Genomic DNA, 15,650 nt, shown 5'->3' on the forward strand with positions numbered 1-15,650 from the left:
ATTTGCGCTTTATGATGACGTAATAAAAAAAAAAAAGAAGGTATACGACTTTGAGGTTTGAAACAAGTTGTATATCATGTCGGAATGGGTAATATTTGTGAACGCACTACACAAGTTAACAATTTGTAAAATGGACACCAACTAAATATCATGTGGTCGGAATGGGTAATATTTGTAAAAAGTTGGTTGGTTCTCTACCCTCCCATGACATTTTTCTGTAATTTATTAGTGTTTGTTGAAATATATATATATATATATATATATATATATATATATATATATATATATATATATATATATATATATATAGAGAGAGAGAGAGAGAGAGAGAGAGAGGTAGGTTCAAGTATTCTAACTAAGTATTGTGTAGATGTAAGAATGATTGTGGACCAATCAAAATTAAATAAATAATTAAATAATAAAATAAATAAATAAGGGTAATTTAGTAATTTGATTAATAACTTCCACAAATACTCCCTATAATCATGGTATCAGTAGATTGACTTTTAACCTAATTTCTCCCGTTTATATCTACAGTCGTTCCCCTCTTTATTTAAAATCCAAATCTTGGCCGCTTTCCTCGATCTGCAAAATTGGAATCGACTACAAAATCGATCTGGAGTTCTACAAAAATCAATTACGCTTTCCTTGATCTTTTGATTAAATTCATCTTATTTTGATAAAAATGGGGAAGTTCATATGTGATTCAACCACTTCTTCTTTGGTAATCCCATGGAAAGATCCAACTGCAGCTCCACCATCTATCGATACCATCGCAACCTTCGATTTATCATAGGAGATGCTCACCGCCACCACCACGACCTGGGATGAGGTGTCGGGGTTAGAAGACCAGCAGAAAAGGAACCTACAGAGGTTTCACGCCAAGGGAGTCCTTTGGAAACATACAGGGAATAAAATCCTTAATCAATGTCAAGAAGACGATTCTAGATCGCCATCGGCAGTGGTTTTCAGGCTGAGTCACGGCGGAGATGTCGAGGCGGATGGAAATTGTTTGTTTACAACATCGCAAAAGGCGATGGGGCTGACAGAGATCAACGGCAAAAATCTACGAACGCGGATGGTGAGAAGGTTCTCATCTATCATCAATTTCCCTCAAACCATTTATAGTCTCCGATGAAAATCATTATACCTCTCCTACTCTTTTTCCCAGTTGGCATGTGCGCAACAATGGCAGTGGTTCAATCTCGGATGAATTTCATCTGACTGATGCATGCTCAATATCCATCAACGGTTGTAGACCCCCTTCCTGTTGGCCATACCTAGGTAAGTTTTATAGAAGATTACAGATTTTATGCACTGGATTTATTAATTCAAATTCAGTTTAGCTGCAATTGATTTTTTATTACATCAGGAACCCTAGAAGTTGCAGTCGTTGTCCATAAGTCTTTTTTCACTAATTTCTTTTATATATCAGTAAATATACATGAATTCATCACATGCTATGAATTTCTGGAGAATATTGTTTGACCATGGGAGCTATCTTGATCTCTTTCACTAAATGAATTGGTGGTCTGATCTAACTCACTTTCAGATTCTCATGTGTGGTTATCTTATTAAAAAACTTCATTGTAAAACTGGTATGATGAAACCTGATCGGTTGAAAACCCTCTCTCCGATGCAGATTTATGCAGCTTCTATATCCATTGTTCTTGATCTTCTTTTTTGTTTTTTTTTTTAATTTTTAAATATTGTTAAAATTAGTTCTTGCAAAAATAGTAAAGGAATAGATTTATACTTTGTAAGAATGACTTTTGACAAACTATAGAAATATAAATTCAAAAATATCTTATTTTACATCATAGTAAATCAATTAAAGGTGGTTTATACATTCTAATTGTTTTATTTTATTAGGCACATTTTGTGTTAACATGGTCTTTTCATGCATTGATAATTTAATTGTCTTGTTCCTTGTGTAATTTCTCGATAATAGAAAGTCTTTAAGAATGTTCAAAACCATTCTGGGAGAATATTTTTTTTAATCAAATTATAACTATGAATCTCTAATATCTTCTCAATAATATGAGGTTGTTATGCACCTAACATTAGGTGTGGAACTAATGTATTCTTCTATTTGACTAATGTGTTAAGAGTAATTATATTCTTGCAGAATCACATTAGAATGATTCTATCGGAATGGAATCACGAATTCCAATTCTATCGGAATGGAATCACGAATTCCAATTATGTTGGAATGGAATATGGACATTTTCTTACTGATTTATGCATGTTCTACAATTCTTGGTTATTGGTTTTGGTGCAATTCACAAGTCCGCATATTTTTCCAAAGTAATTTAGTTTTTTATTGTTCATTTGCTAATGCGTTATTGGATTCTAAACTACAATTAGATTTGTTTTCACAAAAGTTGATTCTTGAAGAAGTTGATGCTTGAAGAACGGACCACAAAATTGAAAGTGATTCTTAGCAACATTATTCTATTAGAATGTATTAGTGTCTTTTTTAGATTTTGATGTTTTTTTTTCCAATTTGAAAGTTTTTTTAGTTTTATTCTTTAACAATAAATGTAATTCTTAGCAATTGTTACCCATATTCTATAACAATTAATGTAATTTTTGTTTTTATTCTTCAATTGATGGTTCGAGAATTTGTTATAAGTTTTTTAAGTCATGGTCAAGAAATAGGTTCAAGAATATTTTTATTATTTTATGGTTCAAGAATATTTTTATTTTTGAATATACTCATAAAGATATTCTATCAGAATGTCTGAATTAAAATACTTATAATTCGTAAAATCGGGTTTTTAAAATTAATAGAATCTAGGATCCCTTAAAATATGCAATTTTCCTTGATTAAATCTATATTATTTGACTAAAATACTCTTATAATTAATTTAGATGATATTTTTCAATTATATTTAATTCAATAATATGTATTAATCACTTTCTTAAAATAAGTAAAATGATTGGCTCACAATCATTCATACATCCATACAATAATTAGTTAGAATACAATAACCTAAGCATATATATATATATATATATATATATATATATATATATATATATATATATATATATATATATTGTTAGGATATTTAAAAAAAACACACACACAAAAATATGAATGTGCATATATGCACATTTGATGCATATTTAAATGTCCATAAATGCATTTTCATATCTTCGTACATTCATATTACATTCACATTTCAACAAGAAAATGTACAATTTTTTTTAGCTTGGATCTATGACACATGTTGGAATTCTGAGTAGATTTGTGGTGTTGGTTTCGAAAATGTTGGTCTGATTAGAAGTTCTCGGGTTCTTGCACATCTTTAAGTTCTCAAAAGAACTTATATATCACTACAAGAAAAAAGGGAATTAGCAGCGAAAAAAATCACCGCTAAAGGCTAGAAAAGTCGCCGGTAAAAGTAATAGCGGCGACGCGTCGCCGGTAAAAAATCGTCGCTATTGCTCAAAATATCGCCAGTAAAGATATTTTTCGCCGGTAATACCCCATATCGCCGCTAATGCTCTTATCGGCGGTAATACATGTCGCCGGTAATAACATTTTTTATTTTTTAATTTTTTTGTGCAAAAAAACCGATACATAACAATATTAAATGCAGAACAAAAAATTATATAATAACATCTGCGTAGATACTAAATAGTGTTATAATTAATTTAATAGCAAAATAAACAACCAAAGTTTTATAATTCTAACAAGTAGTAAAGTGTTACGACAAGTGTAACATACAAAACACAAATTTATTATCCGAAGAACCATCATCTTAGTTCCCATCGTTTCCTCCTTGATCTTTCCCCGATTGAAAAAACGCATAAAGCTCTGCCCTAAATGTTGGGTCGTTGAGTATTTTCCGAAGATTTTCCAACTACATAATAAATAACAACATATATAAACTTATAAGTTAAATTATCAAACATAAACAAAAACTACCAAAGTACATTGATATTTCTTGCACTTAAATACAAGAAATACCAAAAGTACATTGCTATTTCTTTCACTTGGGACAAAAACACAATTATCAAATCAACATGTATTTATCGATGCCAAAGTACATTGCTATTTTAAACGAAGACAAAAAAACCAAAGTACATTGCTATTTATTGAACTTGGGACGAAAAACGAATTATCAAAGCTTTAGCAAATAATCACCACAAACCAAAATTATCAAATCAACATGCATTTAATGATGCGAAAGTACATTGCTATTTTAAAACTATGGACAAAAAACTAAAGTACATTTCTATTTCTTGCACTTAAAACATAAACACAATTACAAACACAATTACCAAATCAACATGCATTTATTGATCATTATATAGATACATGAGACTTTGAAATTAAATAATTTACTCTATTTGTGCTAAAGAACCTTAAATACAAGAAATACCAAAGTACATTGCTATTTATTGCACTAAAAATACAAGAAATACCAAAAGTGCATTGCTATTGCTTGCACTTGGGACAAAAGCACAATTAGCAAATCAACATGCATTTATTGATGCCAAATTACATCGTCATTTTTAAACTAAGACATAAAACCAAAGTACATTGTTATTTCTTGCACTCGGGACAAAAAACCAATTACCAAAGCTTTTAGAACATAATCACCACAAACAAAAATTACAAAATCAACATGGTTGTGGTGGTGGTTGCGATGGTTGTGAAATTGGCAGGATAAGAGAAGGTTTCCGGCTGATGCCTCTGATATGGCCACGTCATTCTCCTACTACTTTCTCAAAAGCAGCTCTTTCTTGAGCGGGTGTTAACTCTCTTTCACCTTCTGGCCCTTGCGTTTGTTCTATGAGTTGTTCCACTAACCGATTCTGTGTTTTCCAAAAGTGATTAATAATTAAGTATAACTAAACACTAAATTATATGATAAAATTATGATTAAATACTTATGTATTGTTGTCCTGCCTCGACACTAACAAATACACCATTCCTATCGATATGAGCCTTGTGAAACGTTTCCACTATCTTCAGGTTCTATTTAACATTAAAAAGTTAGATTATATTTTAAATAAATAATTACATGTATCGTACGTTACCTTCTTATAGCAAGTATCGCTATACGAGCTCGACCCCCATGGTTCACGGTCGTTTGCAGTTTACGGACTTTTTTGTTTCTTTTTTAAGCAGCTATGTGTTTGTCTGTTTGGAAATACTCAACTGTTTTCCTCTAATTATCAAGATCCATATCATCTGGCGGTGGCTAATGCTCTTAGGATATCCTCACACCCTCCGACTTGCAAAAAATATTATTTTGCATCAGCTTTACGCTCTCGATAACCTTTTAACAAAGTCGCTTCAAAACTCTCTAACAACATAGCAGCGTATGGATCCCGGGACATCCGATCCAAATCAAACTTTATCTACAAAAGAAAAAAAAGTTAACCAAGTAAAAATCAATCATAATTAACCATATAAAATATTTTTATATAAATAAGTTACCCCTAAATGTTGTTTTACTGTATCCTTTATCGCAGGGAAAACTTTTTTCCAATTCCATTTATCAAAAGGACCATCCGCCACATTATTTTCCCAACTTCGCGTACAAACATGTCCTTCGGCTCTCCTACGGGATCATATGCCATATCCCTATCATTGTCTATGTAAATCGGTTTTCCCTTATTCTGTAAGAGCGCTCTTTCAAGCTTAATATTTTTTGCTTTTCCTCGGACTCTCCTATGTGGCTCAACTACAAATATAATTAAAAATTATTAGACACGGTATTTAATTTGTAATAAGTAAATAAAAATAGTAAATAAAAATTCATAATAAGACTTACCATCCTGCTCATGATGACCAACATCTCTACCGCCTGGGAAAGGTGGGTCCTCGGCTCCATCACCCCCATGTTCACGGCCTATAACAACAACCATGGTGTGCAAAAACAAGAACCATATCGACATCATTTCCTTAAAAATTATAAGATATACATATACAATTTCTATTACAAATACACATTACATTTTTTTTCTTGCTTTCATTTCAATTAAGAATATGACTAATATAGTTCAATACATATTGATGGAAGACAAACGGGCAACAAGCTACGCCGCTAGCCCTTTCTGGATGGCAAAATAAACATTACATAGGAATAAACATTTCTATTTAAACTAGGAATCAAAATAAAGTTTATATTACAAACTAGGTTTAAAACCCGTGAAAACCACGGTTGGAAAAGAAAAATATTATTTATAATTTCAAATTGTAACGATTATTCATAGATTTGCAAAAAAAAAATTATTAATTTACAAAGATAGATTTTTATTTGTAAGTTTATAATAATTACTTAAAATTAATATATACATTGTTATGAATATCGATTTATGTTCTGTATGTTTAAATATTTGATAAAATCATGATTATTTACAATGCAATACAAATTTAAATAAACTATAAAAATTGTAATAATTAATCATGAACTTGCAAACAATTATCTTTATACAAAATCAGATGTTTTGTTCATAATTCTATCATCATTGTTTTTAATTAATATGTAATATGGTTTCAAAACATCTGTAAGTCTATAATCTTTGTTTAGAATTAACAGGTTAGAAACCCCTATACTACAAGGATTGATAACTTAAAAAAGCATATATAATCCATAAAGCGACTTATCATTAAAGGATAGGCGATAAATTCAAATCTATGTAGATAAATAAAAACTAAGAACCGGCCATTGAAGACCTTTTACAACCATAACAATCAAATGTATGAGATAAATTAAAACTAATGAGACATAGGTGAATAGTGTTAATGACATTAAATTTAAGCTCTTTATAAAAAAAAATTGGACAAAATCATGATAACAACCCAAACATGGATGATATTCTTCTAACAACCCCAAAACATAATGTAATCCAACAAAGTTAAATGTAAGAAAACTACAAAAGATCTTAATCTAATTTTTTGTAGATTAATAGGTGGCATCGCAGTAGGTTCTTCAAAATTTCCAAGTGCTACAATAAATAGTAAAATAAAGCGAGTACCCAAGGAGTTTAAGATCTTAAAATTTTAAATGCTCAAAATCGCAATATAATTTTATTAAATGCTCGAAATAGCAACATACTTTATAAATAATGTATCCAAAACAGGTAAAACTATTTTTTACATAAAAAATGATCGAAATCAAGCAAGAGGTTTAAATTTTTTATTTTATAAATGCATGAAATAGAAACATGCTTTAATAAAGTTTTTTTTTTTAATAAAAGTTGAAGTAGCATGCTATTTTGCCTTAGAAATAAAAGTAGCATGCTATTTTCCGCTTAAAAGTGAAAGTAGGATGTTATCTCATCCTTGAAAATGAAGTATCTACCTATTTATAGCGACATACTATCATTTTTCCGAAAATTATAGATTCGAATTAGAAGGCTTGTTAGGACAAAATGAAATAAGGATGCTATCATAATTCGCAAACAAATCATAGAAGTATATTGATATTTCTTGCATTTACATAAACAGGCTAAATGCAAAAAATAACAACATACTTTCATTTAAAATGACTAAGTTTAAAATAGCCAAAGTGTGTGTTTTTTTGTACCTTAATGCTAAGTTTAAAATGACCAAAATACTAATCTTTTCCAGTTTTACCCGATTCAAATGACCAAAAGCGTTATGTTGACGAAAACGAAAAAAGTAGAAATCAATGGTCAAAATGACCAAAAAATTCCAAATGTGTTTTTTGTACCTGTATTGCCAAGCTTAAAATGACCAAAAAAGACACGTTTTACGTGATCAAATGACAACAGTAGACTTAAATGGTTAGAATGGCCAAAATGGTCAAAATGTGTTTTTTTGTACCTATAATGCTAAAAAGTGAATTTAATAGTTAATAAAAGCTTAAAAATTACATCAAGCTTGTAAACCAAAATTGGAACTTTTATAGGAATCACCTTAAGTGTTGATTGTACTGATGAACAGTGAGATAACATCTTATTTGTGTCCTCATAAACAAAGGATGGTGGTAAAACTGAAAGGCGATCAATCGATCAATCATGCATTCAACAGCAAAGAAATTTCTTCAAAAAATATCTAATGTGCCTAGATAAAAGTAAAAAATAGGAAGTTACCAGCTTTTCATGTTCTATGACATCATCTATAACAACATCCAACATTTCAGCAATTGATGGGTGAACAAAAAAGTAACCTTTGAGTTTGCATTTTTACAAAATTTCATATCCTTAAAGATATCCCTTAATCATTTTCAAGTGTTACTTCCAATCACAATGATTAAATTGCAAAAATGTCTGAAACTTTTCTGCTCTGAATGCAAAAAAATGAAGTATAAATGGTTTAACTACAAATTGCCCAAAAATATTGCTTTTTCAGTAATTTCCCCAGAAAATTGATACATAAATACACTTAATTATGGTTGGATAATACATATTACATGATACAAACATCCCATAGGCATTATTGCTTTGCAATATCCAACATCTAAGGCGACTATTTATAGATGCAGTCGGGGAATCAGAAAAAAAAATCAAAGATGTAAAATCAAATTTTAAAATGTCAAACCTTAGAAATCAAAATGTAAAAAGTCAAACCTATAAAACAAACTACTAAAATTTGTGTGCAATCAAAGCAAAACAAAAATCGATGGGAATTGCTTACATGCTCAATGGATAACTTGTATATGTAAACTATAGTAGAGAACCCAATTGAAAAAACTGACAATTGTGAAACAACAACTTCAAGTATTTTTTTTTTTTAGTTTGAGTCTTTGAGCTGTGGAACCTGCAAAACAAAAATTAAAGATGAAGAGATCTTAGAAACCTATTCAATGATGACTATAGGAATCAAATCGATAAATAAACTGAAACCTAGATGATGAACATAAACAATATCAATAGAGAAGATGTATATGATGAACTATAACAAAAAGTACCTGTGGAAATTAGAAATCGTGGAAGAGGGGAGAAGAAAAAACGGAAATTAATGAGGTTTCATTACCAGTGAAGTTGAAGAAGAAAGTGCACAACCATAGTTTATAAGAATCGATTTGGAGATGATTTCGTTTTAGATTTCACTTGATTAAATTCAAATTTGAGTAGGTAAACTTATGTTTATCTCATTACGCATTAGTCCGTTTTGTTATTTGTTAGTCAAAATGCAATTATTCAGAACCATATAATCAGAAGATAAATATCATAATCATTTGTATCCAAACACCCCCAAATTGGAACCACAACACGAAAAATGTAAAAATGATCTATATGTTCAAACCTAGTAAAGCCTAGGAGCATTGTTACACATGGAAAAACCTTTCATGATCTAAATTTGATCCATTATAAGTGTTAAATCGCTCAATATGAAAGGGAAAACTTGGATGCTAGTCTCGAATTCTCTATGTTATTAGATGAATTGTTAACATGATTACATCCTCATATAAAGTGAATCGGACCTAATAACCGAACATAATTCTCATGTTAATTAATCACGAATCAATAAGCAATTCCTCGATTCAGAATTAAAATTACGTGCAAAAGGAACCGTGTTAGTGAGCATCGGCATGGTATATTTAGAACAATCAGATCAAATCATCAAACAACTACGTAAACAAACTCTAGAACTGATTTATAGAGCGATCATAAGTGAAATTGTTTACCCGTTCTCTGAAATATCACCAGCAAACGCCGTCATCATTCTGAAAGGTGCGAAAGAACAAATCTAAAATCTAAAATGTAATGGAATCTTTAGACGAATGTGCTTCGAGGTGTCTCTCTATGGCAGTCTTAAAAGAACTTCCAAAACTTGACATTTGTATGGTGGCTTCTGTTTCTTCGATAAAATAACAGTGAAGTTGAAGAAGAGAGTCCATAACCATAGTTTAGAAGAGTTGATTTGGAGATGATTTCGTTTTAGAACCCTAATTTCCTCCAAAATCATTGATTTGGAATTGCTTGCGAGATTTGAGGATTTCAAATTTGAATTAGTATTTGGTTTCCAAACTCAAGAAGGCAAAATTAAAGGAAACAATGAGTAATTTGTGGAATAAACCGATGAGTATTGAATAATCAGGTTTCGTGTACAGTGTACATAGTTGACTTGACTATATATGAGCAATATAGGAAATTCAGTTAGATGATAGGAGCGGGAAAAATCGATTGGAGGGGTTAAGAGAATACCACGTGGCAAAAATGCTCTTATTTATTAGATTAGAGGAAGAGGATACACATTATATAAGAACTATTCTAATCAGAATCTTCCTCATATCCTTGAGTGTCTTCTTTGGTATCATAATCAAATTTGGTCTCATCATAATCAGTCTCGCAATCAGAAACATCATTGAATCTACCAGTTGGTGGAGAAACTTCAGTTGCACTTTCCACATCAACAACGACTCTAGGAATGTTTTGAAAGTACATGATGAAATCGATAAAAAGTGGAGAACAAATGAAGAGATATTTTGAACTACGTCGACAATGTCAATATTTTCGTGTGAGCCATTGTCAACATTTTATACAGAGTCATTATAAATAAGTTGGACATGATCATCGTTCGATGGTAGATCCCAAATACTCCGATGATTAACAAGCTCGACAACACACCGATGGTTATTATTTTGGTTTGTTCGAGAAGGCTCTCCAATGTAGAACACTTGTTTGGCTTGTGAAGCATATATGAGTTGATCATTTTTGTATTATTTGCATCGTGTGTCGATGGTGGTGAAATTGTCACCAAAAATAACTCTTATTTGAGTATCAAACCACTTGCACCGAAATAGTACAGTTGAATAATCATGTGTATTCCGCAACTCCATAATCTCTTCTAATGGCCATAATATTTCTCGCCTTTCTCACCCACCGCTAAAACCATAAAGTTTTGTGTTGTGCGTTGTGCGTCATGACTAAGTACCATAAACCTAACATCGTTGACTATGCATACGGTGTAAGTATAAGCACTCATTTGCGGACGCATTGCAAGAGCCGACAACTCTTTGTGGAATTCTGGAGAGTTTTTTGTTTTTATTTGATGAACCTAGCAAATATAAAGTAATATGTATTATGTATTCTTCAGATCAAAAAAACAAATTTGTTTCTTAATTTTTGTTACTTTTTCACGAAACCAATTAGGAAATTCACTATTTTCAACACTTTGGGGATGTTCAGATTTGAATTTCCTACGTTGATGAAAAAAAGATATAGATGTAAAAAAAATGAGGATGAAAGTTAAAGATAAGAATAATTACTTGATATACTGTCTGACTTCTTAACAACTAGTCAATACAAACCATTCGATGTTATGCATTTCCATTAAATTAAGAGTTTTGATTTGAGATATGCTGTTCGATTGACATTTGGACTCAAACATCCAAAACTTTGTTTTTTCAAAGACAACATCTTCATTTCATTAAGGGCAATTGAATTGAGTCTATACATCTTGAAGGTACATCGAAAAAAATGATAAAACTTCTTCAGCAACATAATCCTCAACTATAGAACCTTCCGGCCTCGCCTTGTTTCTGGCATAGTTTTTTAGTTTTTTTAGAGTAAATTACACAAATGGTCGCTATGGTTTGGGGTAATTTGCGTGCTTGGTCCCTAACTTATTCTTTTAACTCGGAAAGTCCCTACTCTTTGTTTTTGTTATGCTCTTGGTCCCTACTATTTGTTTTTGTTACGCGCTTAGTCCCTTTCTTACCTAAAAAGACTATTATTTAAATAGGTAAAAATGGTGGGATAGGTAAGGTAAGGTGAGGGGGTGGAGTTGGGGTGTGTATATTTAAATAAATTAAAAAATCAAGGGCAAAATAGTTTTTTTTTAGGTAAGACAGGAACCAAGCGCATAACAAAAACAAACAGTAGGGACCTTCCGAGTTAAAAAAATAAGTTAGGGACCAAACGTGCAAATTACCCTAAACCATAGGGACCATTCGTATAATTTACTCGTTTTTTTACATATCGAAGGGATACATCCATCTCATACATACTGGGCCTCCAAAAATCGCTTCCTCGGGTAAATGCAAGAGTAAATGAACCACAATGTCAAAAAATGTTAGAGGATAAATCAATTCTAACTTGCACAAGATTTCAATAATGTCTACTTTTCCTTTCATCATATCCTCCAACTTCAGTGTTATGGAGCAAAGTTTCTTGAAAAATGTACAAAGGTCTACAATATGTGTATAAGTGTCTTTGTCTAACAACCCTCTAACTCCAATCGGTATCAAACGTTGCATAAGAATGTGATTGTCATGCGCTTTCAACCCAATAATGTTAGTATTGGTATAATTCACTTTATGACTAATGTTAGACCCAAACCCATCTGGTAGTTTAACATCTTTTATAAATTGACAAAAGAGTTGTTGACTAGATTTCATGAAAGAGTATCTTGCATGGGGTCTATGAAACTTGTCACCCTTTCTTTGCAACCATTCATTTCTCTGAATATTTAGAATTCTCAATTCCTCTCGTGCATTTGATTTGTATTTACTTTTATCATTCATTAGAAGAGTACCTAACAAACTCTCGTCCACATTTTTCTCGACATGCATGAAATCTATGATGTATTTCAGCTGCAGAGAAGATCAATACTCGAGTTCGAATAAAATGCTTCGTTTCGACCAGTTTAACTCGTCATCTTGCCACTTTGGCTCCCCACCTCCATGCTCAGGATGTTTCCTTGGTTTACGAGTTAGTAGACGACCTAGTTTCTCTTAAATGTCGTCATTACTAAAGTGTCTCGGAGCGGGTCTTGTCTCTTCCAGCCCGTTAAAGTCCAGCCTCTTTCTTAACTCATCATTAGCATCTAGGAAGAGACGACGACCAATATATATGACTTTATTTGTTGCACGGTACGAAGGAGTGTCTTCATTGCAAGTAGAACATTCTCTATACCCTTGCCCGCTCCAACCTAACAGACTACTATGAGTTGACCAGCTGTTTATTGTCTACAACAACATAGCTCTCATCGTGAAGAATGTGTTTTTTGGCGCATCTTTAATATGTACACCTGAGTTCCACAAACATTTAAGCTCTTTCACCAACGGCCTAAGGAAAACATCCATATCCTTACCAGGTGCTTTCGGGTCGGGAATCAACAAAGTCGACATGATTGATGACTCTTTCATACAAAGCCAGGGTGGCTGATTGTATGTGGTGAGTGTGACTGGCCATGTGCTATGTGGATTACACATGTTTCCAAATGAATTAAAACCGTTAGCTAAAAGACCTAGGTGTATGTTACGGGGTTCACTTAAGAATTCGGGGTATTTTTTTTTTTATCAAAATCTTGCTAATGTTCCCCATCAACAGGATGACGCATCACACCATTTTCTGATCGTCTGGTACTATGCCAAATCATATTTTTGGCAGTGTGCCTCGAACAATATAAATGTGGTAGTCTAGGGGTCACAAGAAAGTAAAGTAGAACCTTATGAGCTACTTTCTTACCCTTGGTGGTTTTATTGATCCATCGACTCTCTTTACAATCGGGACAAATCTGCAATGACTCGTCTTCTTTCCAAAAGATAAAACAATCCTTTTTGCACACATGTATTGTAATACCCACAGATTAGGCTAGTTAATTTGGAGATAATAAGTGTCAAAAATGACTTTTTGATAGAAAATTATTTAGGAAAAATAATCTTAACAAAAATTATAGTATATGTGACAAGGATTCCTTACATAAAAAGAACGCTAAAATCCGAATTCGATTGAAGAACTTATGCTTCTTCGAAGTTTTTCGATTAAACCGGCATGGCTCTACGTATCGTAAAAAGTGAATTTTTGATAAATTTATTTTTAGTTTTAGTGATCTAAACGAAAGTCTTAGTATTCTTTAAACCGAAAGCATGCATATAGAGAATTTCCAAACATGACTTCGGTAGAGGAAGTTATGGTTTTTCGAAGTTTCAACACAACAGTGCGGGCACAGAAATTGAATTTTATATCAGTCGTTTTTTAGCCTAAATGATCTAAATGAGAATTTAAGATCTCATTAATAGGATTTCAACGATAAAAAGACAGTCGAAAACGGAGTACGTATGTAGAAGTTATGAATTTTACACGGTCATTAATAGTGTAATCTTCTCAGACTGTTAGATTTTAGATCGGCCAAGAATTAGCCAATGGAGTCAAAAGGAAAGTTTTAGTACTCGGAAATACCTACACGTGGATATAAAGAACGTCAAAAATAGAGATCGTATGCGAACGTTATGAGTTTTTGAAGATCTGCAGTTTTACCAACGTCCGGTGCCACGTGTCAGCACCAGAGGCGAAACCTTGGTGCCTACGCATGCTAACGATGTGAGAGGCATGTCTCACGACGTGAGAGGCATGTATCACGATGTAAGAGGCCCCTGGACAGCCTATAAATGGAGCTGAATTTCACCTATTTCTTCACACATTTTCATTCTTTTCTCTCCTAAACCGCACAAGGACTCAATGCCTTTCCCTAGCACTTCCTAAGTGTTAGTAGTGAAGCTTCGGAGTGCCAGAAAGCCCCGAGAAGTAGAGCTTTCGACTTAGAAGTTCTACCCGCGTAAAGTTCGGTTTCTCGCTAAACCACCTGTAAGTTGAGTTATGTTTACCGTACTTTAAGTATAACTTATGTTTAAGTTCATTATTGTTATTATGAACCTATAAACACTATTTATCAGTGATTCCAAGTCGTTATACTGATTGATCTACCTATGGGGATGATGTCTACGCTGGATTTAGTGAGGTGTTTAAAGTGGGATTTCCAAATAGTATATTTTGTATACCAAACGGACCCTACCTCCGATATGATCCTATCTGGTTGTCCCTTATCAGCTATAGATCAGTAGACTTGGAATTAATGATGAATCTAGACTAATAATTAGCGCAATAAATATTAGACTAAGACTTAGTGATAATGATACTAGGTTACGTCAAAGGAAAAGACAGTTGCTAGAAGTGAAGCGATGTCCGAGTTTCGAGTCATCACGTTAACAGGTGAGTGCATAGTTACTTTCATCTTACACATAGATATGAAGTATCTAGATAATTACATGCATATTTTCTTATTATTTGTGCTAAGAATATTATGTGTTAGATAAGATATTATGAGATGATGTTTAATTGATTTAATCATATAAGTATTATATACTTATAAATATATATTGGGTAGTGACGGGTGATGAGAGATAGGTGATGATATAAAGGTGATGATAACTAGATTATGATAGATATGTGATGATACATAGGTGATACGAGATGAGAGATCATTTAGGAGATGTCATAACCTTGACCTGCGATATTGTTATTGAGTTTAATGGATTGCGTCAATTGTGTATTTTGTCTATAAGTCCATTTTGTGTAACGGGTTGGGCCTGTCCACCCGGTGTCTTTAATGATTAGGGTTTAGCTATTTATAGTGCATGCATGCACCCTGTTTTGTTAATGATCTGGTAACCCTACTCTGCTTTTACAGTAGCAGTTCTTAATCAAGCTCTTCTAAGGCAGTGCTTTTAATCATTCGACACAACTCTGTTCTTCATTCTTGGTGTTTGATTTCTCTACCCGTTTGAATCTATTGATCTTATAAGTTTTATACTTAACAATTGGTATCAGAGCAGGAGACTACGTAATCTATACGAATCTCTTCTATTATAGAGCTATTAGGGTTTCCGCTTTTATTGGATCTATTCTCTGCCGTCTTCATCGTTTTTAAT

This window comes from Lactuca virosa, chromosome 3, assembly GCF_052849685.1.
Source record: "Lactuca virosa cultivar CGN04683 chromosome 3, Lactuca_virosa_CGN04683_v6, whole genome shotgun sequence".
Classification (NCBI taxonomy): Eukaryota; Viridiplantae; Streptophyta; class Magnoliopsida; order Asterales; family Asteraceae; genus Lactuca; species Lactuca virosa.